Source organism: Schistocerca gregaria, chromosome 7, assembly GCF_023897955.1.
Source record: "Schistocerca gregaria isolate iqSchGreg1 chromosome 7, iqSchGreg1.2, whole genome shotgun sequence".
In the NCBI taxonomy this organism is placed as follows: domain Eukaryota; kingdom Metazoa; phylum Arthropoda; class Insecta; order Orthoptera; family Acrididae; genus Schistocerca; species Schistocerca gregaria.
In genome coordinates this window covers 243,001,102-243,028,165 of record NC_064926.1, presented here as the reverse complement: position 1 = coordinate 243,028,165, position 27,064 = coordinate 243,001,102, and positions in this window count along the sequence as shown.

Below are 27,064 nucleotides of genomic sequence, written 5' to 3'. Positions count from 1 at the left end.
GACGTACTGTACTTACCGAGTGCAAGAGCCATGGCAGTAACTGTCAGCGGTGTACGATTCATCAATGCCCCTTCAGGATCAGGGAGACGGAGAGATCGGGAGATATTAAGCGTCTATTTATGGGCCGCGTAGACGATATGGTGATCGGAGGAGATTTTAACTGTACATTATCTCCGTCTGATCAGCAGCCACATCACGTCCCGTGTGCGGAGTTGGAAATGCTAATGCGTGATCTCCACCTGATTAACACGTGGCGCCACACCCATGGCTCAGCTCCTGGATGTACCCATTATACAAGTCATTCATCAAGTCGGTTAGACAGGATTTACGTCACAAGCACCCTTTCGATGGCGACGAGAGGAGCAGAGCTCTGGCCCACTGCATTCACCGACCACACAGCCTATATTTGCACCATTGCCCTCCAATCTGCACGTGTGTGGCGCAGTAGGCCCCCATGGAAACTGAACGTCGCCCATCTGGACGAGCCGGCATGTAAAGGTGCTATCGAAGAGTCGTGACTGTGCGAAGCCTGCTCTTACGCGCACCTTCATGGCTTACGGCCGGGAAGCGGCGGCATGGAGGAGGAGCACGGAAAACTTTTATTACACCATCCTACGGGAATGTCTTGCTACGCAGCCCTCACCTGGCCGGCAGATCATAGTCAATCGCGCGAAAGCGCAGCGTGTATCCTTAGCACGCCATCATTTACAAGGCGCTGTTATACGGTCGCGTGCTCCAGACATGATACAATCAGAAGGCCATCTTTGCACCACCTGCTCCTAGAACGCAGGAGGCGCCGTAGGGCACTGGTAACCGACATGATAACGGACGACGGACGACACGTGGCAGAACAAGCAGATATAGCAGAAGCCTTCCATGGGCATTACGCTCAACTTTATTCAGCTCCCTGATATGGCGACGGTAGACACCGTTACAGCACATGTCCAAGGTACAGTTCCACCAGACATGGTACCGATTTTACTGGGAGAAGTGACAGAAGAGAAAGTGCTCGACGCCATTGGTAAAGGTACTCCCCATAAATCACCAGGAATCGATGGATTACCATTAGAGTTCTATCGAGCATTTAAACAACTGTTGGTACCGTGTTGGGTTGAAATTTGTCAGGAATTGATGTCCCCGGGTATACTGTTGCCTGCACCGTTCGTGGAAGGACTGATTGTCCTCATCCATAAGCCGAAGGGACGGAATCATGTCCGCGATTATCGCCCCTTAACGTTATTGAACAGCGGCTTCAAGATCTTTTCGAGGCTGCTTTCAGAACGTCTTCGGGGCACACTATTTCACGTCCTGTCCAGCGATCAGATGTCCTTACGGGAACCCAACAACATCAGAACTGCGTTATGTCGTTACAGAGATCTCATATCCCTTGCACGGGTGAGACGTTTGCCGGCAGCCCTGGCGTCTATCGACTTTAGCCAGGCTTTTGACCGTGTGGGCCACACGTTCCTCACTGCCGTTCTACGGCGAATGGAATATACCGACCCCTTTATTACAGTGTTGACACGCCTTCTGCATGGGGCTACTTCTTAAGTTCTTGTTAATGGAAGACTGACGGCACCCATGCCGATCCGCCGATCAATACGACAGGTATGTCCATTATCAACATCGTTATTTGTGCTGACCTTAGAACCTTTGTTGTGCAGTCACCGAGACAGGCTCACTGGGATACAGTTCGGCGGCCCCATCTATCGCTGCACCGCATATGCGGATGATTTGATGATCGTCATACGAGGAGCTGACGATATGGTCGCGGCGTTGGACTGGATTGCAACCTGCGGTACAGCTTCTGGTAGCCAAATCAACGTTGACAAGTCTGTCACCTTGAGCATCGGGATTGGGCTACAGCAGGAACACATTGCCCCCTTACGCTCAGTGATACTGTCCGCTGCTTGCGCTTAGATTTCATGAACGACATGCGACGCGCGACGACGCTCAATTATCGACGCCTTCTTCACCAAATTAGGGCCGGAATTGCAAATCAGCGCTTGCGATCCCTCAACATCGTTCAGCGGGCGTATTATGCCAATGTATACCTTGCGTACCGCATACCGCATGTCTCCCAAACCCTACCCATTCCGAAACCCTTGGCTCGTAGCATTATAGCAGTGCTGGGATACTTCGTCACCGCTGGTATGTTACTGAAGATCAGATACGTATCTCTTACCCTCCCCAAGGAAAAAGGTAATCTCGTCCTAGTCAACCTCCATGATAGGGCCATTGCCCTCTATGTAAGCTCACATTTATGTCTGCTGCGCCGTTGTCCTACGAGCCTCACGAGTCTGTTTCTGACGGCGCTAAGACCTGCTACACTAATAGCGCCGGTGCCACTACAGGACATCCCAGCATCCGTCATTTATATAGGATATTTCAATTTAGAACAAAGTTATTCCAGTATAGCGCTCACGACACCACAAATGGCTACGACTCGACCCCTATATCACGACATGCTGCAACGCCGCCCCCTAAATGTGGTCGAACTAAAATATCCTGACGTACGGTGGTGCGTGGTGTGGAAGACTGTAAACGAAGCCATGCTTGATTCCGACGTTGTTTCCCAATGGTATGTAGTCGTTAATGGGAAGCTGGTGACGCAAGAAGGTCTCTACAATATCCACATGGCAGAATTTCCCAATTGTGTGGGTTGCAACACAGTAGATTCTGACGAGCACCGCCTCAGCTGTGGAGAGGCGGAACCGGTTTGGCACCTAGTGCGGCAGATGCTGGCTTATCTCTTGCGAGTTAGGCCGGAGCATATATCTGCACGCACGTTATTGTTTCCTAATGAGACATTTTACCCCAAGACTCGAACCAATTCCGTCAGCTGGATACGTCCATTACCTCTGTCGTGACGGACACAAGAATTTCCTTGACTTCTGGCTCTATTTTCAAGAAAGACATTATGCTACTTCCGGGCATACCAGATATCGACAATGCTTCGCAAACTACCTATGGAGTGCCTTTCACAGCCCGCCGTGCAGCTGGAATGTTCCAGGCAGCGGCAGATGAGATCAGAACGAACTACAAACGAGCGTTATTGAACAATCTTTATCAGTGGGCTCAGTCGTTGGGAAGCCTAACTACGACGTCGTAGCTTTCTTTTCATGTTATTTACGTTTAATTTCTTCGATGGTGTCTTCATTCTGGTTTAATTTTCTAGGCTTGATTAACTATGACTGTTCGCACATTGATACCTACATAAATAAAAAAATTTGAAAAAGAAAGTGGGCAGGAGACTTGCGTTCCAATCCAAATAAATACACAAGAACAAACTAAGAACAAAATGAACAACAAATAAAATATAATAAAGTATTATACCCTTTCCTTTCTCCTTTTATTATTTTTTTTATAAAAAGTTCAGAGGCATATTTAATTTTTGTTTCGTTGGCGAAACCTGAAGTGGTGGCGAACAGCCGTCCTAGTTAGCTTAAGGGTGAAAGTGGTGGTGGCACTAGCTTTGTTTTTGTTTTTAGGCTAGATAGGGTTTTTGGAGTAATATGGGTCATAGGAGCCAACGCCTGAAGTGGAAGAGGTAATATATATATAAAGAAAAAGAAGTGATAAAAAAATAAAAATAAAATACAAAAAAATGTTGATAGAGCACTTTCCCGCGAAAGGCAAAGGTTCCGAGTTCGAGTCTCGGTCCGGCACACCGTTTTAATCTACCAAGATGTTTCAACCCACTGCATGTATTCTCCATCGGTCATCCTAGTTACCGGAAGATAGAAGAGGAGCTCCGTGTAGATGAGAACTGGCCAGATTGGCCACTTCCTCACCTCAGATCAGAGAATTTTTAGAAGATAAAGCATCAGTTCTTTCACAGGCAAATGTCCTACTGAGCGCTACAGTTATGGACTTACATGGGTGAGATATAAATCCATACTATTACTTGAATTACTGTATGATTCGTTTCACTGAAAGCATTAATAAAACATTCCATAGGCTTTTCTCATGATGGGCACACTGTAACACTAAACGTATTTGTCTAGTTTTTATAATGACTGAAGTTAATATTTTCTTACGAAATAGACATTCTGTAGCATCTGTACATCGAGTCTGTGTTTCAATTCCTATCATGTTGTGCAGTCCAAACGAAAACATATGTTACTAGTGTCCATTAGATTTCGTCTCATTCGTTTTCAAAATATTGAACCTTTGTCGATGACCTACAAGCGGTTCTCCTATCTGCCATCATTTCTGTTTTGTATAATATGAAGTAATAAACAATCATTAATCTACTGTAACTGACGACTGGGTGTAAGTTTCGATGTAATGACCAGTTCCTCAAAATTTTCGCTTTGTAAATTGTGCTACGTATAACTTTATATGCACGAACAAAATGCTTGTTGAATATCTTGTAGAGACAGAAGCAACTGAATTTCCACTGCACTATCTCATAAACAATTAATTAGGGAAATTGTTTTTAGGAACTGTTTGTATGCAAGTAAGTTTTAAATTCGCTAACCAACATGATTCAAATAACTTACATCACCATCAAATGCCCCGCGGGGTAGACGTGCGGTCTTGGGCGCTTTGCACGGTTCCCGCGTCTCCTCCCGGTCGGAGGTTCGAGTCCTCCTTCGGGCATGGAAGTGTGTGTCTGTTGTCCTTATCGGAAGATAGTTTAAGTTAGATTATTTAGTCTGTAAGCCTAGGTACCGATGAACTCAGCAATTTGCTCACACAGGAACTTACCAAAAACTTCCTACCATCATCAAATGGTTAAGTGTACTTCTGGTTATAGCTGAAACACGATAATTCGAAGATAGAAATGGACTGAAAAAGTAGAATCCTTTTTCCAACGGTACGAGTTCCTTTGTCAAAGGAAAAAGTATTGATTAACTATGGCTATTCGTCAGCTGTCCTCATAAACCCTTCTTCTCCGGTATATCATCAAAAGTAATTTTCCGGTAGGTTGTTGTCTCCACTATTGTATCACATGACTCCACAGAGATAGCTTAATAATGAATGACATTTAACATCACCCTACACAAAAAATCCATAGCTCGACTTACCGATGATCTCAGGAGATGAGACAAGCGGCCTTATATCAAAATATCCCGCAGCGTAGTGTCTAATAATCTTGCGTCACTTTCGCTACCTGATGCTACCTGCAGTAGCAGCCAAACAGACCGAGGCTTAGCCACTATTTTTACTCGATTATTCAGCCAGCAATCACTTTTGACCGGGCAGTCATAATCAGGCGGCCGCCATATAGCTGGAGCCTCTAGCACACGCTGGACAGCCGTTTTTCAGATGTCGCTGGTCGGACGCCGAGGTCAGGAGTTCGTGGAAGCCTGTGCCACGCCGACACCACGCCACTGCCCTGTGGTGAGATTTACTTCCGCAGGCGCCAACCGAGCAGTGGCGGTTAACTGACTCTGCATGCTGATGTGTCCCCTTTCCCTGCTACTGCCGTGACACCAAACTGTTTCCCAGATCATAACTACGGGACGTGGGTACATTCAACCCTGTTCTGTAATGTGTTTTCGAATTCGTAGAAAATGAAGGGCATTACTCAGTTGCTGGAGTTTTGCTGGTCTGTTCCCAAGGAGCACGTCAGTCACCTAACCCACACCACCTGGGTCGTAGAGCATCCCACCAGTTCCCCGTAGCGGTCGTATCATGACACAACTGTTACACTGTGGTATACACCGATGTACTGAAACGTTATGACCATGTGGTTAATAGTATATTGGTCCAGCTTTGGAATGCAATAAAACAGCGATCATGAGTCATACAGTTCCCCAAATTTTGGTCCAGTAATTTGTGGGCATGGAACTGTGGCACCATAGAGTCCTGGATGAATTTCATCGGGATCGCATTAGATGTGAGTTCACTTTTCGAACCACTGCAGCAAGACTCTGACACAGTTATCCTACTGGAATGTGTCATCACCAGCAAATGAGACTGGATGCACGTTGCCATATTGCCTCTGATTTCTACCACACGCTGCCTGGAAGAAGCCAAGCTTAACGAACGTCCTTCATAGAATAAAAATGCCTTTAGCGCCTGTGTCCGTGAAGTAGTGCATATTGCGTGCAGCTGTATGTCTGGATGACACCACATCTGAAAATGATTGTCCTATTTTTGTAACTAAATTTTCCCTGAAACTTATGTGTCTCAACTGTATCTACAGTAATGATAGAAGCTGATGAAATTAATTAAAATTTGTGCCCCAGTCAGGACTTGAACGATGGTCTCCTGCATACGAGGCAATTCATTTGACGCCCTCAGTCTATTTTCCCCGTCTTAAATCGTCAGTACTGCTGAGGCTCTCGAGACTGGAATAGAGCCCCACGATTTAAAAAGGAGAAGATAGGCTGAAGGTGTGAACTAAAGTTTGTGTTAAGGAGGGTACTGGCCTAGTGTAGTGCGTGCATGTGTTTACCTATACTGCTATGGTGGTGTAATGGTTAAACGTCTGGCTAGAGTGCAGATGAAAAAAGTTCAAGTCCCAGCGCAAATTTTGATTCATTTCTTCAGCGTCAATCAATATCGTGAGTTACTAGACTATTGTAACAACAATGTGATCATCCAATCAGACGACACATCCTTTTAACTCACTACCACATCTCCATAATATAAAATCGGCTCCTGTCGTATTTGCCAAGGTCGTTGGGTCAACGTCGGAACACTCTGTGTAGCCCTATATTCGACAATATGTATTGAACTCTATGTTCCGAAATACCTGTGCCTGGCCAGTGGAGTAGCCGCGTGGTCCAAGGTGCCTTGCCACGGTTCGCGCGGCTCTCGCCGTATGAGGATCTAGACCTCCCTTGGGCATCGGTGTGTGTGTGTGTGTGTGTGTGTGTGTGTGTGTGTGTGTGTGTGTGTGAGTGTGTGTGTCGATTCGTCAGTATTTGATGTGGTTTACGAAATATATCCAGCGGTAATGTTAGGTTTAAACTATGCAACAGTCAAAAGATTTTTATCTTGTCTGGCAACAAAAAATGAGTCACACAACAAGGCTTCTTTTCTGTTTTTGAAAACTTTTGCATCGGGTTTGACTCAACACAGTGGCCTTTGCTAGCAAAGTGCAAATCTAAATTGCCTTTTACTAATATGCTGAATAGTTTTGTATATTTCTCCACGTAATTAAATGAAATTTGAAGATATGCCATTTGGGACAAGACTTTGATCTCTGATATCCCGCACATATCAATGCTCTCTGGCAGACCAACTGATCAGTGATAGTTGATTATTATCCGCGATGTGGAGTTATTTTGTTATTGTTATTTATCAGCAGAGGTATATGTACTTATGGTACAAATCTGTCTCCTATAAGTGATCGCATTTATTGTTCCTATTTTTGTATATCCGATAGGAGGTTCAGTGTCTGTGGTCTTATAACTTACGGAAACTACCCCAAAACCGATACCGAGATCTCCTCTTTGCTAACTCCTGATAAGATGTCGCTACCCAAGGTCTCACAAAATTTTCAAATCCTAAAAGGGCCTCCGTCTAGGGAAATTAAAACTAAACACAAAAAGTCTGGGAGATGAGCAGTTTGTACCATTCAAGTATGTGTCTGGAATTTCCCACTAGATTTCTTTCACCTAAGTTCAACAACTAAAATGGTGTTGGGCATGGTGAGACACAACATAGCAAAATTTGTCATTGAACAATAATGTCTAATATTTCCAGAGATCAGGAAAAGAATTACATCTTCATAGTGGTTCAAGCCGGTGTGTGACTTCGAATACGGAACAATAAACAGAAGAAAAAGAAATAAATAATATTTCATATCCTTTGTGTAAACTTTGATACTTATGTTAACTTACGAAGAACGTTTAGCATCAAATACTTCCAATTTCTAAGACTGTTTTTAAAATGACCCGTACCACACTATACGACAAAGTTATCTGCCTAGACTGTTTATGCAGTTTCGTACAAAAACCGCAGCAGAACGGAATAGCAACTTTCTTTCGCAGTAACCTCTTGGCTTTCGAAAGAAAGGAAATACTGCTTCATATATCCATTACGAGATACAGTACTAACCATTCCTCATTAAAAACTTGGACTATTGTGTGTACGGGTGGAATAACGTTAGATTTATAATTAGGTACTAACAAGCGAACTTGAAAAGTTTTCTCTTTCCTTCCAGTTTCTAGAGTATCTTCATTAGCGCCAACAACTGTCTTTCCTTTTGTCTTCAGGTTGTAAGCCACTGTTTATTAAAATTATTTTTAATGCATTCTGAGTGATGCGGAGTGCTCAGGACCGGACAAAACAGCACGGAGGTGTTCATTGCGTAACTGGGGACTTTTAACACACTCAGCGGGGTTTCGTAATGGACTGGCTAACGAGAGTAGCGGTGCTCGAAGCGATTTTGGTTTTCTTTAATTTCTCTAAATTACTTCATGCTAATATGGGTATGGCTCACCATCAAGACGACAATCAAAATAATCAGTCGATATTGCTCGTTTTCTTATGAAAGAGATGACTTCTAGTCTTTTGATATGAGTAACATAACGGCTTTAGCACCGGTTCCGGTTTCTAAAATAGCTTTACTTCCTAATTTTGTTCTTCTTTACGCTAGCTGCCACCGCATAGATAGTGGTCAAGATGTTTGTCAGTCAGATTGCTAAAGCTGTTTTTATTCACATATCACCCTACTTCCTTAAACGTCAAAGATACACTGTCCAGCTCATGTATCAATGATTAACGGCGGACTATTCTCAACGGCACCTCGCAGGATACTTCAGCAATGGATTCATCATTCCTGCCAGAAACATGTTGCAGGTTGTGGAGTCTCTTAGTCGGTTACCATACTGCTTAAGACAGAAATTTTATCCAGCGAGTCTGTGGAACATATGACTTCATAGTGCACTGTCTGTCGTGCACACAATATAATCGAAAGCTGCTCACGTATCGTAAGTGGTAGTCCCAGATCTGTATGTTAACTTATGGCACCCAAATGTAAATCGCTGGTAAAATGGTCATCATGATGGTTCAAAAAGAAGCTGTATACCATTAAAATCTAGAGGAAGCGTTCCACAGCCTACATATACATTGCTTTTCCTTAGCAGTAGTTGTCGACACCAGTATTATTTTTCGACTTTTGATCAGGTCAGTAATATCTAAGTTACTTTTCTGAAACTTTAATATGATTTTATACACACTATGTTATATTTCAAGCTAAAAATTTTGAAAATGAGTTACGCTATAAAATGTTTTAGTCTCGATGTTATAACCGATAAGTACTAGTTCTGTATGTAGAGTTAAAATTTTTTTTTTAGAAACATTTGTCATTACGAACTAATGGCACAGTTAAAAATTCTGTTATTGATTATGCAGTACTGTACCGGTTACTATGATTATTATTGGGTTCATTGATGAAATAATAACAGAAATTAAACGTTGTAGTTATTTATTTGTTACGAAAAATTGTAAACACTTGAGAATATTGTTTCTTTTTGCGAGGCAGTCGTATGCTTGCCTTTGCTGTGATCGTACGTATTTTGTGTATAATAGGTGGAAACAACGTAATTTCGCCTTCGTTAATGTGAACTGTATGATATACTAACATGTTAGGAAATATATTTACATATTTACGTAAAAAATCTCTGCAAGAAGCATCTTCAAATTTATTTAGTTCAGACCAACCGTGACGATCTGACGTAAGATCTTCACCTTCAAGAATCAGACCCCTAGACAAGAGGAACTGAAGCCAACTCTGCTTGAAAAGCTAAGTAAAGTAGAATTTTTATTGTAATCTTCGCTCCTCTCAAATCTTCATGAAAGACTAATGTAGACACTAGACGGAATTAGAAAGGAGGGGGGAGGAGGCGGGGGGGGGGTGGATTACAGGTTATAGATGTTTAAATACTTATGTGCCGATCTATTTCGGCGTTTGTGCCATTTTCAAGCACAAACTTTTCGTACTTCAACACGTAAATCAGCTCTGGAGCATAACACCTCACATTACAAGCCAGAAAGAAGCGCCAATAGAAACCAGTGATGTAACATACGTAATAATACTTTCAGTTGTTACTATGTCCGCTCCCGGTAGCTGAATGGTCAGTGTGACGGATTTTTCAGTCCTATATGCCCGTGTTCGATTCCCGACTGGGTCGGGTAATTTTCTCCGCCCAGGGACTGGATCTTGTGGTGTCCTCATCATCATCCTATCATCCTCATCGACTGCAGATCGCCGACGTGGCGCCAAGTTGAAAGACGGGCACCCGGGGAACGGTCTACCCGACTGGAGGCCCTAGCCATACAATAAAAAAAAAAAAGAAAAAAAAGATCTTGTTAGTGTGTCTGATTTTTATAAAACTGTATTTCACTCCGTTATTTTACATCCAAGACATTTGGCCGGCGAAGGTGTCTTCCACGACTAATACTTCTATGTAATTATCTCAGTCAGCTGTTGTAGCAGAAAGGGCTGTTTCCGCTCTTGCGCGAGTCAGTCGCCGTCGGCTTGAAGATGGGGAAAGGGGAGATCCATGTCTCATTTTTAATTATCTTAGCTGAGCATTAAATGATGTCGATTGCTTTCAGCGCTCGTCATGGCTTTTGAAAAAAAAAAAAGTTCTCAGTTTTTTCTGTCCACTACGAGAATATCTTAAGAACAAGAAATAAAGAGGTGGAAGGAAAGAGCGCTGGTATCTGAAAGTGTTGCAGGTGTGGAGAAAACAGTCCGAGATGTAAGGACTCCAATTTGATGCCGTGTTCCTTGACTTTCGGAAGGCTTTAGATAAAGTTCCGCACAGTCATCCAATGAACAAAATATGACGGTACAAATTATCAGACAACCTTTTTGACTGTGTGTGCAACATAGTAGGTCATTGAAACTTCCTGGCAGATTAAAACTGTGTGCCCGACCGAGACTCGAACTCGGGAACTTTGGCTTTCGCGGGCAAGTGCTCTACCATCTGAGCTACCGAAGCACGACTCACGTTTCTCTCTCTCTCTCTCTCTCTCTCTGTCTCTCTTTTTCTCCCACTGTCCACAAAATAAAGATCAGTCTTTAGCAGAGTATATATTTTTGGTGAAGTAGAGGAAGCAGAAGTGTTGGAAAGAAAATGGTGCAATATTCAGTACGATACGTCTATGTTATACACTACTGGCCATTAAAATTGCTACACCAAGAGCAAAAGTAGATGATAGACGGGTAGTCATTGGACAAATATACTAGAACTGACATATGATTAGATTTCACGCAGCTTGGGTGCATAGATCTTGAGAAATCGGTACCCAGAACAACCAACTCTGGACGTAATAACGGCCTTGATACGCTTGGGCATTGAGTCAAACAGAGCTTGGATTGCGTGTACAGGTACAGCTACCCATGAAGCTTCAAAACGATACAACAGTTCATCAAGAGTAGTGACTGGCTTATCGTGACGAGCCAGTTACTCGGCCACCATTGACCAGACGTGTTCAGTTGGTGAGAGATCTGGAGGATGTGCTGGCCAAGGCAGCAGTCGAACATTTACTGTATCCAGAAAGGCCCGTACAGGACCTGCAACATGCGGCCGTGCATTATCCTGCTGAAATGTAGGGTTTCGCAGGTATCGAATTAAGGGTAGAGCCACGGGTCCTAACACATCTGAAATGTAACGTCCACTGTTGAAAGTGCCGTCAATGCGAGCAAGAGGTGAAGGAGACGTGTAGCCAATGGCACCCCATACCATCACGCAGGGTGGTACGCCAGTACGGCGATGACCAATACACGCCTCCAATGTGCGTTCATCGTGATGTCGCCAAACACGGATGCGACCATCATGATGCTGTAAACAGAACCTGGATTCATTCCTAAAAAACGACGTTTTGCCATTCGTGCACCCAGGTTCCTCGTTGAGTACACCACCGCAGGAGCTCCTGTCTGTGATGCAGCGTCAAGGGTAACTGCAGCCACGATCTCCGAGCTGATAGTTCATGCTGCTGCAAACGTCGTCGAACTATTCGTGTAGATGGTTGTTGTCTTGTAGACGTCCCCATGTGTTGACTCAGGGATCGAGTCGTGGCTGCACGATCCATTACAGTCATGCGGATAAGATGGGTGTTCTCTCGACTGCTAGTGATACGAGGCCGTTGGGATCCAGCACGGCGTTCCGTATTACCCTCCTGAACCCACCGATTCCATATTCTGCCAACAGTCATTGGGTCTCGAGCAACGCGAACAGCAATTTCGCTATACGATAAACCGCAATTGTGATAGGCTACAATCCGACCTTTATCAAAATGGGAAAGTGATGGTACGCATTTCTCCTCGTTACACGAGGCATCACAATAACGTTTCACCAGGCAACGCTGGAGAACTGCTGTTCGTGTATGAGAAATCGGTTGGAAACTTTCCTCATGTCAGCACGTTGTAGGTGTCGCCACCGGCGCCAACCTTGTGTGAATGCCCTGAAAAGCTAATCATTTGCATATCACAACATATTCTTCCCGTCGGTTAAATTTCGCGTCTGTAGTACGTTATCTTCGTGGTGTAGCAATTTTAATAGCCAGTAGTGTACTTACAACTGAAGTACTAAATATGGTCTTTATGTCTAGAGCTTGGCTTGTCATTCAATTTTGAAACGATCTTCTACACATTGGTTGTTCGTCGCAGAATTGTTTTCTTCTACCGTCAGACGGCAGCCAGACAGAAGCCCGATCAATATATGAGGGGCATCATTAGGTAGTGAAACATATTGTTTTTCTTTACCATTTGAGATTGCAAAAAATGCGGAATTTCTTGCGGGGGCATTGTCGAGTATTCCTGCTTCATCTCCTAGAGTTTCATGAAGTTCCTATTGGTGGCGGCACTATATGTATCCTTCAAAATGGCGTCTACAGTGGAGGTGCTTAGAGAGCTGTCATTTAGATTCTTTTGGCGGAAAACCAGAGAGTCCCACATATTCATAGGTGCTAGCAGAATGTCTACGGAAACCTGGCAGTGAATAAAAGCAAATGAGTCGTTGGACGAGGCGCCTGTCAACATGGCAAACAAGGTCGAGCAAACCTACCCGATTTCCCGCGTGCCACCTGGCAGGACGCAGTTGTCACTGCTGGAATATTGGAACATACGGACACTCTCATTCGAGATGATTGAAAGATCTGAATCAAATACCCCCCTGTTCAACTCATCTCTGTCGGTAGTGCTAACACACTCGTTCACCAGCTGGGGTACTAAAAGATGCTTGCCCACTGGGTTCCTCGTCGCTTTAGAGAAAATCATAAAGAGCAACGAAGGACTATCGGTGAAGAGTTACTTGTGCGTTACGAGGTTGATTCTCACAACTTTAGTCGAACATCACCACAGGCGATCGAAACAAAACGGCGACTCATGAAGTGAAGCCTTACCATCCCCCATCAGAAAAAAATGTTCAAAGCTGTCAAGTCTGAGTAAGCCATCTATGTTGGCCACTGATGCAGCGTATATATGCATTCTGATAACCCCTTTAGCGTCAACTAAGGCTTGAAGGTGGCATACTGAGGCTCCGGATTTGGCAGCTACTCAACAAATAAGATCATAAGGACGGCCGTAAGCGTTTCATTTTCTTACAGTAGTGAACGGTCGTGGTCCTCAAGACCTCCAGTGAAAAGGATGGACTAGTCACGAAAAATCAGTGTAGAAAGAAGTGGAATAGGAAGTACGAAGGAATAAAGAGATATGCCTAACGTTCACAGGCGTCGTGGCCGAGCGGTTCTAGGCGCTTCAGTCGGTCGCAGGTTCGAATCCTGCATGGATGTGTGTGATGCCCTTAGGTTAGTTAGGTTTGAGTAGTTCTAAGTTCTATGGGACTGATGACCTCAGCTGTTAACTCCCACAGTGCACAGAGCCATTTGAGCCATTTGATTTGCTTAAAGTTCTCTGAGGCTATAGATTCTGCGATAATGAATAGCTCAGTGGGTAGTTCAGTTGAAGAGGAATGGACATCTGCAAACACGGCAATCACAGAAACGGTAAAGAAAACCATAGTTACCGTGGCAGCTACTGTGACGAAACCATCGGTAGCAGAAGAGATACTTCAGTTGATCGACAACAGGAGGAAGTACAAAAATTAAATCATGAAAAATGTGAAGAAATTGAAAAAGGTATGATTGTCGGAAGGATTGATACTGCACATAGAAAAGTGAAAGAGAACCTCTGTTGAAATGGAAGCCAGGGCATTGTCATTAAGAGTGCAATGAGAATTCTACTAGAAGTCGGCTTTTCACATTGGCGTGTAGAATGTTTCACGACGTCCCATCAGACTTTCGGGAAAACATCATCCACATAATTCAGAAGGTAGTAAGACCCAACAAGTGCGGGAATGAATGCGCACAATCAGGTTAACACCTCAGGCACCTGAATTCCTGACAATATGCAGAAGAATGCAAAATAAAATTGAGGATCTGCTAGATGACGATCAGTTTGGCTTTAGGAAATGTAAAGGTACCAGGGGGGCAGGTCTAACATTGCGGTCTTCTTTCCATATCGGGTGATCTAGAAGAATATGTATACACTAGAATTTATTATGATACGGAAAATTTTCAAATTTCAAAATAATATGAAAGAACATAGAAAGCACCCATTTATGGAAAGTATTCAAATTGTTAGCCAGTGTGGTCCAAACAAAGCTAATAGCGTTGACCGATCATATCCAACACGCTCCTAATCATTGCAATTGGTATTTTGCCACATTAGTTTCCAGTGGATGCTTTCAACTCGTTGATCATAGGTAGCTTCGTGCTATAAACATTGTGCACCATGTGCCTCCATACAAAATAATCCAAACATCCTTTTATGAGAATTTTTTTGTCGTGTGCGCATCCTGCTTGATGACACTCATAAAATTCAATTCTGCGGTCATTATCATCTTCATTCAGAGCGTGGAGTTATATAGGATTTAAATTTTTCTATTAGAGATCCTTGAAAAGCGATGGAACTCCTGTGTCAATAGCCGCTTCCTGCACGAACTTTTTCTTGGAGATTGCTGAAAACTTCTTTTCTCTTGTGGGGCCTGTAGATGATCGTAGTCTTCTGGAATGGTTCTTCTGGGCATTGTGGACGGTTCCTTCTTCCTCAGACTTGTATCGCCGACGAGAAATTGTGAGTCACGTTTATGCACCTCGTTGAAACCTCATTCTTAACTGCCTTTGCAATTCACTAACGTCATCAGTCTTCAAGTAGCACTTCATAATGAACTTCTTTTGCTCGTGGTTTAGCTTTTCTTCAGCCAGTTTTCAAGGCGTCACACCTGAGAAGGAAAAAAAATGTAGTGGAGATAAGAACTATGAAAAATTGTATACATCGTTTTGGAGCACTGTGTATTTTGAGAGCTGGTAGTATGGACCAAGAAAAGAAAAAAATGTCAAGAAAAAATGGGCTCTAAAGTGGAGCCTTAACCGCTATGAGCACTTGTTCATCTTCTACTAAACAAGTGCTCATACTCTTAAAGGAACGCACACTAGAGCCTCTGTTTCTTGGACATTTTTTCTTGTTTTGCTCAATACTACCACCTATCAAAATATGGAATGGAGAGAGACTGCAGTAGCAGAGATTCGTTTCACAGTATCGAAGATGAGGAAGTTGTCATATCTTTTAAGGTATACGTCTTAAAGCTCTCGTTTAAGAGACTTTTTTGCTTCTAGTATCGTGTACTTTCAACTGTATGCGTTTATGCCATTCATAATGATAGAGATTGTATATGGCCGGCCGCGGTGACCGTGCGGTTCTGGCGCTGCAGTCCGCAACCGCGGGACTGCTACGGTCGCAGGTTCCAATCCTGCCTCGGGCATGGGTGTGTGTGATGTCCTTAGGTTAGTTAGGTTTAAGTAGTTCTAAGTTCTAGGGGACTTATGACCTAAGATGTTGAGTACAATAGTTCTCAGAGCCATTTGTTTGGAGATTGTATATGTAACTGGTGTACTGATCAGTTTGCCATAAGTGTGGGTTACTGAGTGGTATGTTGGTGGATGATGTCTTAGTGATTATGGGCACTTAGTATCAACGAGGCACCAAGCGCCATGCAACAATGGTAACACCTGATCCTGTCAGATCATTGAATTTAAGCGCTGTTGGGATTGGCTACCATTTTAATACGTGACCACCCCGGGTCGGGCTGGCGTTGTTGGCAGGCGGGATTCACTCAGTCCTTGTGAGAACGATTAAAAAGTTTCTTGTTTTGGAAGAAGCTACTCCGGTTCTGAAGGCTGATATCGGCCAGGAGGGCTGTGTGCTGAGCCTGAGCACACAGGTTAGTTAGGTTTAAGTAGTTCTATGTTCTAGGGGACTGATGACCTGAGATGTTAAGTCCCATAGTGCTCAGAGCCATTCGACACTATTGGGCCTTCTGAGACTTTTTTGCTTCTAGTATCGTGTACTTTAAACTGTATGCGTTTACGCCATTAATAATGATAGGGATTGTATATGTAACTGGTGTACTGATCACTTTGCCATAAGTGTGGTTACTGAGTGGTATATTGGTGGTATAATTTGTTTACCTAGTGGTAGCCAGGCCAGAAGGAGCACGTACGGACTTTACTCAGTGTTCTGTTTCAGACAATTGAATATTTTCTTTTATATTAAGTTATTTTTGCCATAACTACTGAAGGCGAAAAGCTGTGTATTTTAAAGTGTTACATGCAATTTGGGTTCCCCGGGGTGGGGCCAAATTGAATTTTTTGTGTTAATTATTGTTATTTTTTTGAGAAGATATTTTGTGTTGTTCAAGCCTTGTTCAAATTTACTGGGGTACAAAAATATTTTGTTAATAACAGTCTTTCCTATCTTGTTAAATTGGTCGTTGTAGAGTAAAAAAATGGCAAAATTCTGAGACCCACAATAGCAGAAACTCCTGTCCGAATAGAACTCCTCCTAAATCGCTAGCTACAAGTGGGATCTTCGTTTTGTGTGTTATCCTCTTTGAACTGTTTATCGTAGTCTCTTAAGTGGAATTTGGCGACCCGCCCAGTATTTGTCTAAAAGAGTGTGTGATTAGACATTAAGACCCCACTTCGGTTAGGTGGCTTACCGGGCTAGGTCGTTAATTTTCCACGTGGATTTGATCAAGGTGTAGCTCACTTCCATGTCTCACAAGCTATAAAACTGCGTGTGACACTCTACTGGCTCTTCAATGTGCAAAGAGGGACTGCTTGTGGTACTGTTCAGAGATCGCGGTGCTATAACGAAGTAGGCACCATTAATCGATACCATAGACCAGACATTAGAGGGAGCTTGCTGCTATTCGGAACGACGTACTGGAAGCACTCCAGAAGACCACACCTCCCTCTCAGTAACAGCAGCGTATTCGCTCTGTTGTCACTGTAGTGTTGAGCATGCAAGAGCTCATCCCAGTGGGACATCTCAGCTACTACAGTCAGCATCATCGTCTAGGACAATCGAGTAGTTGAAGTTTCAGATGAACTTGTAATGTTAACAATGTTGAACATTGTATCCCAAGAAAACAGTTCGTTAATTACTGCATCAAGAGATGCTTTGTTAGTCCATGACAACTGTAAACTCCTTTGGCATAGAAGTGTGACACAGTGAGGTACATCGTTTATTCATTTATGAGATGAAGTGAATTAATATTTCATGTTTTCGAGTAGGATGAACCTTCTCCCTGAATAGTCAAAGAACCTACACTTGTGGCCAGACAGAAGTACACTGACGGAAAAAGATATCATCACCAAGAAGGAGCTGTGCGGCATAAATGAAAGTTGATAGGCGTGTTTCTGCATCTGAAAGATTATGTCTACTGGAATTTGGCCCCCGTCGCGTAAGAGTGGCCATAGTAGAGCCACTATGAGAACGCAAAACAGGTTTGCTTTAAATACAGGCTGCAAAGGTCGTGAGCGTTAGCTACCTTTGAGATTTGATGTTAGTCAAGAATCCTCTAAGGCGACAAACAAGCCATTAGCAGCACCTCACTGAGCTCGAACGAGGTCGTGGAAGAGCGCTATGAGAATCTGGACGGTCCTTCTGCGATACTGCTGAAACGCTTGGCTAAAATGTAGCCACTCCACTTCACAGTATGTACGTTCGCTAAAGGACTGGGCTCCAGATGGCAACGTAGAGAGCTGGTCCTTCAGTTACAGACCACATGTCCTGTGGATACACGTTACGTGTCTTTAATGAAGTGGTTTCCACTGTCTTCTGAATCCTCATGCCGTGTGTCCGGCCATCCTCATTTAGGTTTTCCGTGATTTCCCTAAATCACTCCAGGCAAATACCGGGATGGTTCTTCTGAAAGGGCACGGCCGACTTCCTTACCCATCCTTCCCTAAACCGATGAGACCGATGACCACGCTGACTAGTCTCCTTCCCGAAACCAACCAACCAACCCCATGCCGTTGATCACTGCAGAATATTCCGCCTTTTGGGGGCAGTTTCCCACCCCTACGACAGGAGAGTATCCTGAACCTCTGACCACTCCCCGACCCTCTATGACAAGGCCGTTGGCAGAATGAGGGTGACTTCTTACCTTGGAAGTATTTGGCCTCCTATTCTAGTTATTAATCCCAGGTTAAGCAGCTCCGGAATTCGAAGCCGGGACCGAAGTCTTTTTTATTATGAATCAAAGACGCTACCCCTAGACCACGGGTGTTTGTCGCAGTCGGCACTGTGGCCGTTAATGTGCCAGCATTTCACCCTTGCAATGGTTTATCTCGTGCTTCTACTTACCTGTGAGCTTTCAGTGTTAATCACATGAACAAGTTACCTAGACCAATGTCAACTTAATTTCATTAGTCTACATTATTGTTTATTGCTGCGATTTTCAGATGATAGTTAAAACTTGATAGCTACTCCTTACATACGAACACTATTACAGTGAGCGTCACACGCTTGAATACCATTCTGCGGACAACGTACAGCGAATTTCCGGAATGCGTACAAAGAACTGGAATCTGGCGTCCCGTTACATGATTACTGCTTTTACTTTCCATGAAGTGAGAAGATGCACTCTGTGTGGGTGTGTGGGTGGGTGTACACATGCGTATAGTGCACACGATGGCGACTCTGCAGCATTTAAACTCGTTAGAGGAAACCTGTGTAACTGCGTAATGACCACTTAGAGGGAAATCCTGCCGGCTTAACGAGAAGCGCCGGTTGCGCACCTGTTATGTTATCGCGGTCGCGCCGCCCACGGCCGGACATTAATTTCCGAGTCGTGTCGTCGGTGGTGCGAGGGCGCGTTTGTTCGGAACAATCGGCTTTGCCGGCCGCTGCAAACGCGACGGGGCGGCGGCGGCACGGCAAACACGGGCCCTGTTGTGCACACACGGACCGGAAGCCGCGCGCGCTCATATCCGCCGCCAATGGACGCGCGAGCGCGCGCGCGATTCCACGCTGTTTGGCTTTCGGGGCGGTGGGCCGGCCCCGGCGGTACGCAGCAGAGGCGGCGGTGGCGGCGTGGGTGGTAGCGCGGGCAGCGGGCACTGCCCCTGTGGCCGGGCCTTCCGCCTGTCCGGTCGCGGAGGCCCGCTGATATATGGCGGAGCCTGACGTGTGGCCGGCTGCACACGCTCCACTGACGCATCTCGCACAGCGCACCGCCCAACCATCCGTGCGGCGCCGCTATCGCATGCTTCGAGGTTGTTGAGCGTGCTGGCGCGACCTGCGACGACTCCGCGTAGGCTTTGTGGTACAGTTTCACTATCATCGAAGTGAAGTCGAGTACGACATACTAACAACAAACCCTTTGAACCTGTACAAAAATTTACACTACTGGGCATTAAAATTGCTACACAATGAAGATGACGTGCTACAGACGCGAAAATTAACCGTCAGAAGAAGATGCAGTGATATTCAAATGATTAGCTTTTCAGAGCATTCACACAAGGTTGGCGCCGGTGGCGACACCTACAACGTGCTGTAGTGAGGAAAGTTTCCAACCGATTTCTCATACACAAACAGCAGTTCACCGGCATTGCGTGGTGTAACGTTGTTGTGATGCCTCGTGTAAGGAGGAGAAATGCGTACCATCACGTTTCCAACTTTGATAAAGGTCGGATTGTTGCCTATCGCGATTGTGTGTTATCGTATCGCGACATTGCTGCTGGCGTTGGTCGAGATCCAATGACTGTTAGCAGAATATGGATTCTGTGGCTTCAGGAGTGTAATACGGAACGCCGTGATAGATCACAATCTCCTCGTATCACTGTTAGTCGATATGACAGCCATCTTATCCACATGGCTGTAACGAATCGTGCAGCCACGTCTCGATCCCTGAGTCAACACATGGGGACGTTTGCAAGACAACAACCAACTGCACGAACTGTTGGACGACGTTTGCAGCAGCATGGACTATCAGCTCGGAGGCCGTGGCTGCGGTTACCCTTAACGCTGCATCACAGACTGAAGCGCCTGCGATGGTATACTCAACGACGAACCTGGGTGCACGAATGGCAAAACGTCATTTTTTCGGATCCGTGTTTGGCGACATCGCGGTGAACGCACATTGGAAGCGTGTATTCGCCATCGCCATACTGGCGTATCACCCGGCGTGATGGTATGGGGTGCCATTGGCTACACGTCTCCTTCACCTCTTGCTCGCATTGACGGCACTTTGAACGGTGGACGTTACATTTCAGATGTGTTATGTCCCGTGGCTCTACCCTTAATTCGATACCTGCGAAACCCTACATTTCAGCATGATAATGCACGGCCGCATGTTGTAGGTCCTGTACGGGCCTTTCTGGATACAGAAAATGTTCGACTGCTGCCCTGGCCAGCACATCCTCCAGAACTCTCACCAATTGAAAACGTCTGGTCAATGGTAGCCGAGCAACTGGCTCGTCACAATACGCCAGTCACTTCTCTTGATGAACTGTGGTATCGTGTTGAATCTGCATGGACAGATGTACCTGTACACGCTATCCAAGCTCTGTTTAACTCAATGCCGAGGCGTATGATGGCCGTTATTGCCACCACAGGATTTATTCACCCAAACTGCGTGAAAATGTAATCACAAGTCAGTTCCAGTATAATATATTTGTCCAATGAATACCTGTTTATCATCTGAATTTGTACTTGGTGTAGCAATTTTAATGGCCAGTACTGGATATTACGTGCATTCTATTTGTTTATGTTCAGCAAAGGTGTGTACAAATAAACGATTTGAGAAAATCACGTTGCAGGTATGAGGGATTATTAACCATACTTGACCATGGTTTCATCAGTCCCAGAAATATAATTTTCAATACCACTGTCAGCTCTAATTTCATGACAAATTTATTGCCAAACGGTTTCGACGATACACTTCATCATCAGGCCTTCTAACAGGATAGTAGCCTAATTTTCCCGAATGACATCAGTCAGTATACGTTCCATGCGAAAATAACTGGTATCCGCGGCAACTTTCGTAAGCAACCACACACGATAATAACGCAAACGGAAGGATGGACTTGCCGAATTGTACAGTTATTTCTTCAAAAATACATGAACACGCGAAATAACGAATTGTCAACAGAGCAATTACAGGGGACTGATGACAATAGATGTTAAGTCCCATAGTGCTCAGAGGCATTTGAACCATGCGACATGCTTGGCCCCACCCATCCCTTATGGATGATATTACTTAAACAGAGAACATCAGTGAACGTCGTATCTAAATCCCAGCTGACGATAACTTCAGTCAGGTAAGTATAATAACACACTGAACCGTTCCATACTTCTTGTCCAGGTGGGGCCCCACAAAGACTTTGATTTACTTCAGTGAACTGATAAATTATCTTTTCGCAAGCTTGGAAGCAGAGAGACACTAAAGGTTCTACACTTGCGTAACACCAGTCTCATAAAAGTTCAGTGACTTCTCAAAAGTTGACATTTGGGTTATTGTCCCTGTTCTTGCCTTTAAATATCGATAAATGATGCACTTCGAACTCCAGTCATTAAGGAAAAATAACCTTCTTCTAATGAAAACAGTTTCATAAGAAAATAACTTTCTTCCACACAAATATTCACTTAAGCTTTTGTGAAAGACAAATAAAACACTTCAAAAGTTAAACTATGTGATTTATTTGGATGTAATACTTACAACAATGACGATATTGATCGTAAGATGTCAAAATAACAACAAGAACTAAGCTAACTATTGAACTAACTATTAAATTTTGCTTTATAACATTGCTTTCAGGAATCACATAGAGTCAGGAACGTTTTTCTGTTCTTCAAAGCGTATTGCCCCGTTAACGTAAGTTGATATCTGTTGACATATTTTTAATAACGAAAAAGAGAAGGAAGTAATGTGCTGGTACTGCTTCTTGTTCATTACGTTTTAGAATTACAACTCGAATGCACAACATTTCTAATGTTCACGTTTGCAAAAAACTAAACCTATGTTTTCTTAGCTAGCCCATAAATATGTAAAATGAGAAAAGAAGCAAGGCATGCTACAGTATCACCAAAGAAACATAATTGCATAAAGATACACCTCCATCTAGATTTTATCAGATTGTCAGCACACCTATTTCATTGCCGTGTACACATCTTCTCACTGTGAAGAGTCTATGATAAAGATTTGAACGCGCTCCAGCATTGTGCAATACTGTAAATGGGATTAAATGAATGGTGTTCAACGCTTATAACCAGTAAAACGGATATTTTGCTTTAACATGCACGTAAGTCATTTTTAAGTAATGATAGCCAACGTGTGTAACATATAGGACTACCTTTCCTTCGGGAGACTACTTGCTTCTTTTCCTGGAATATTTCTCTCCAGTAGCCGTCAGTTTTTCTGGAACAACCAAACATTTCAACATTATGTCAAGTGTCTAGATACTGCACTGGTATCCAAAATTAAAGCATCGGACTGCTATATCCCCGTTGTTCGTAATTCACGATATAATCATACAAACTGTCAACAGATGTCGTTACGATCGTTTTCTGCACGGAAGATGGCATTCCGGTAAACGGAAAACCACCCCAGCAATGACGTCAGAGCACCTGGGTAGTTGCACATCCACAATTTCTGTGTACACAGTCACAGACGGTGCAGTATGGCACAGAGAAGTCGCCTACAGTCTGCTGCGGAGAGCCGTAGGAAGAATGGAAGCAGGAGAGTCGCAAACTGATGTGGCCCGATAGTTTAATGTGAATCGTTCTGTTGTTTCTGGGATGAGACGACAGTTTATAGAAACCTAAACTGTATTCTGGAGATCAGGACAGGACCGACCACATCAGAAAGTGTGTACCGTTATTTGGCTTAAAGTGCACGACAGTACCGCCATACGACTGCACTGCAACTGGTATCTGACCTCGCAGAATCACCTGGACGTATTGTATCGTGGGAAACGGTGTACAAAATGCTTCATCAGAGTGGCCACTATTGTAACAGTCCTGCTGTTTACCTCAGACGTGTCTTCACAGAAGGGAAGGTCTAGAATGGTGCCTTCAACGTGCGACCTGGACTGTCGAACGGTGGGCCAATGTTGTTTCCACAAGTGAGCCCCGATTTGGTGTAGAGAGTGATTCCCGACGGAGTCGCACTTGGAGGACACGTGGATCACGATTTTGGGACCCAAACATTGTGGAAAGAGAATGATATCGAGAAGGATCCCTAATGGTGTGGGCAGGGATTATATTGATCACTCGAACGCCTTCTCATGAAATTGTATGGGCGAATCAGCAAGATTTAACTGCTGTCAGGTACCGTGAGGAGATCTTGAGTTCCTATGCGCTGTTGTTGCTGGGTGTTGTGGTTCTAGAGTTCATATTAATGGACGATAATGCTCGATCTCATAGAGCACGGGTGGTTAATGTTCTTCTGGATGCGCAAGGTACTCCAGGCTTGGCATCGCCTGCTCGCTCTCCCGATTTGAATCCCATAGGTGATGTCTGGGATGAACTAGAGAGACGTGTTGCATCAGTCAGCATGCAGCAACCATTCTCAAAGACTTCTGAGCAGCTCTGTACGAAGATTTGGTGTTCCTTCCTCAACATGAGATTTATGACACCACTGAAAGCGTGCCCCGTCGTTCTCACGTCCGTAATAGTGCCAGACGTGCTCATACCCCATACTGAGCACATTAACCGGTTATCAGAATGTGTGTGCGAATCCGTTAAGTAGCAAAAAACGAAGAAAGTTTTTGTATACAGTTATGCATGTTGCAGTTGATTACGTTCTGTATTCTTTACTTCGTTTCTCACTTGTTTATACCGTTTTGTGGAAAAGTAAACGCAACCTTGCAAAAAGCGTTTGTTGCTTTAATTTTTATATACATGCCTCCATGCTGACAATTTCTTAGTTTTTTTTAAATTTTTAATTGTAAGACAGACAAATGTTAGAAATTCCTACCCATCACCATTTACACATTGCACTAACAGTCTCCTGCAAACTAGGAGGAGTTCTCAAAGAGAAACGTTTTCAGTTTACTTTCAAATTTTACTCTTATGTCTGCCTGGCATTTTATATCACGGGCTAATTGGTCAAACATTGCGGTTGCAGCATTGTTAAACCTTGTTTGTGCTACAGACAACCTGGTATTGTAATTATGTACATCGTCATTTCTGTTGAAGTCCAATGGATTATTTACAACTAATTTCGTGAGAAATAGTTGTACTGTGAAGCGGATAGACTGCTTCTACCACGTCGAGCAGGAGACAGGCACGACGAAATGTGTTTTCGCATACGTTTTGGGGCAACGTCGTTCAGAAAGGAAACAATGTATACATACAAAGCCTATTTATACACCCAAGCACACAATTCTCAAGAATATGAGCGCTTTCTTCAGATGTTCTAGTAAGTATCTTCTTTAAATAGGGAGGAATTGCGAACAATTAATAATTTGTAGCGGGAAGAGCTCAAGGCAGGAAATAAGGCACCTACAATCAGTGCCGTCACGTAGCCGTGTGTTGAGGGCAGATAAGATCGTTGGTACAATGTAGCTCGGATGTCTGTGCGTTTGCGGTTTGGAAGTACAGTACAAATGCAGTGCTGCAATCTTCTGATCATCTGTTGGTGGTATTCCTTTCCACATGGGCACTTATCGAAGCACAAGCTCTGACAATTCTCTCTCGCATATCTTTAGTTGTAGTGGTAACGTCTTTATAAACAATACGATTTACGAATCCCCACAAGAAAAAACCCAAAGGCGTCAAGTGTGGCTAACAATCCGGCCGCGACAAATCACCTCCGCGTCCAATACAACGATTTGGGAATTGTCTCTCTCTAGCCATCAGCGAAAAATTTGAAGGACATCTATCGGTTGATACAAATTTTTGTTCCTTCTTCCTAAGGATATTTCTTCCGATATCAGACCTAATGTTTCTTGCATGAATGTGGTGTATTTCCTACCATTAAGATTTCCTTCGATGAAATAGGGGCCCATAATTCTGTCCTCCAGCATCCCACACCATACATTCAACGACTACGGTTTTTGGTGTGTAAATTGCCTCAGCCAACATGGATCTTCAGTTGCTCAATAATGCATGTTATGCAAATTAACATTTCTATGGTTCGTGAATGTAGCCTCGTCAGTAAATAAAATCAAATTAATAAATGTGTAATCCCTCTGAATCTAAAGTTGAGCCGATCGGCAGAATTCAATGCGACGCATATAATCCGTAACGCTTAATTCTTGGTCGAGACTGATGTGCTACGGCTGAGATTTATGGCAATGCAGAACACGAACAATACTACTCTGGTTCACGCCAGATTCCCTTGCGATTGGACGCGAACTAGCACAAGGATCTCGAACCACAGTGGCAAGAGTACTAATTTTCATTTCCTGTTTAGTAACTTTCCTTTGCCGGATATGTTTCAGATGGGTTAAAGATCCATTTGTTCTCAATTTATCATACACGTATTTAAATGCACGACATGTAGGGTGAGTACGTTGAGGATACCTTTCAGCGTGTAAGTCTCTAGCTCTCACTGAATTTCATTGGCATTCTCTGTAAATGATTTCTGGCGTTAGGAACTTGCTTATTAATAATAATGATGCTATAACTGTTGGTTGGTAATATTTACTTAGAAAATGCAACCGAAAGCTAGATAGAGTACTTACTGCTAGCTTGTGTGGCCGTTTTTTAGTACGACTTTAAAAGAGGGAGAGATTGTTAATTGATCACCGATGCGTCGGTTCTCGATTGTGTTCAGGAGACGTACCGATTGATTGTGCGAATAATTGACCTTTTGACCCGGATTGTCTTCGCGCAATCAGAATCTTCGATGACAATACCTAAGGGACCTATTTGAATATAAAAGTGGAAATGAAAGCAGATTATTGGAATTTCGTACGAGAAAGATTAACAGATCGGAAGTTGAACACGTCAGTGGTCTTCCAAATACAATCGAAACACCGCGATAATGAGCGCACATGTAACAAAGCTCATATACAATTTGAACATCATTTTTTGTTAGTGAAAGAAAAGAATAAGAAGAAAATTACTGCATCGTAAAATATTAATATATTTTGAACAAATTGGCTTTAAACTTCTACACATTGACAAATACACAATAAATGCATGACTTACATTTGATATTTCTTTTGTAGGGGGTGCAGTCCAATAATAGCTGCTTTGTCAGTCCGTTCCTTCTTCAAATTAAATGTCCTTGCGTGTGCGTAAGTACAATGTATCCACACCCGAGTTATCGATATGTTTGTTCGTCATTTCACATACTTTTTATGCAAAATAAAAGTACAATGTTTAGCAATGCAATGTAGTACGGCGACCAAAACTGCAACGGATAATGAAGTCTCTACAATATTTCTTAACAAAAGATAGATTGTTCTGTCTTCTGTTCCGCAGCTTATTGCTATCAAGCGCTGCGGCAGTGATTTTAAATATCTGCGCCCAGCGGGTCATAGTGTTTATTTAATTTAAACGCTAAACGCGGGTTTTGGTATAGGCGCACATAAAAAAATTTCATATCTTTACTTTCGCGCTGTGATGCTTAGCATATTTACTAACTACAGCTCATTGGCTGTCCTTTTCTTTAATGACAAATATCTAACATGCAAAGTAGTTGAAATCCAATAATATTACAGATTCGATGATAATAGTTTACCGTTCCTATTTTTTGTACTGCAAAACAGTCGAATGGTGTTTATATGTCAATGCCACGTTAGATGCATACGCCATATTCGAAGAATATTTTCTTTTTGCACGATATACGAC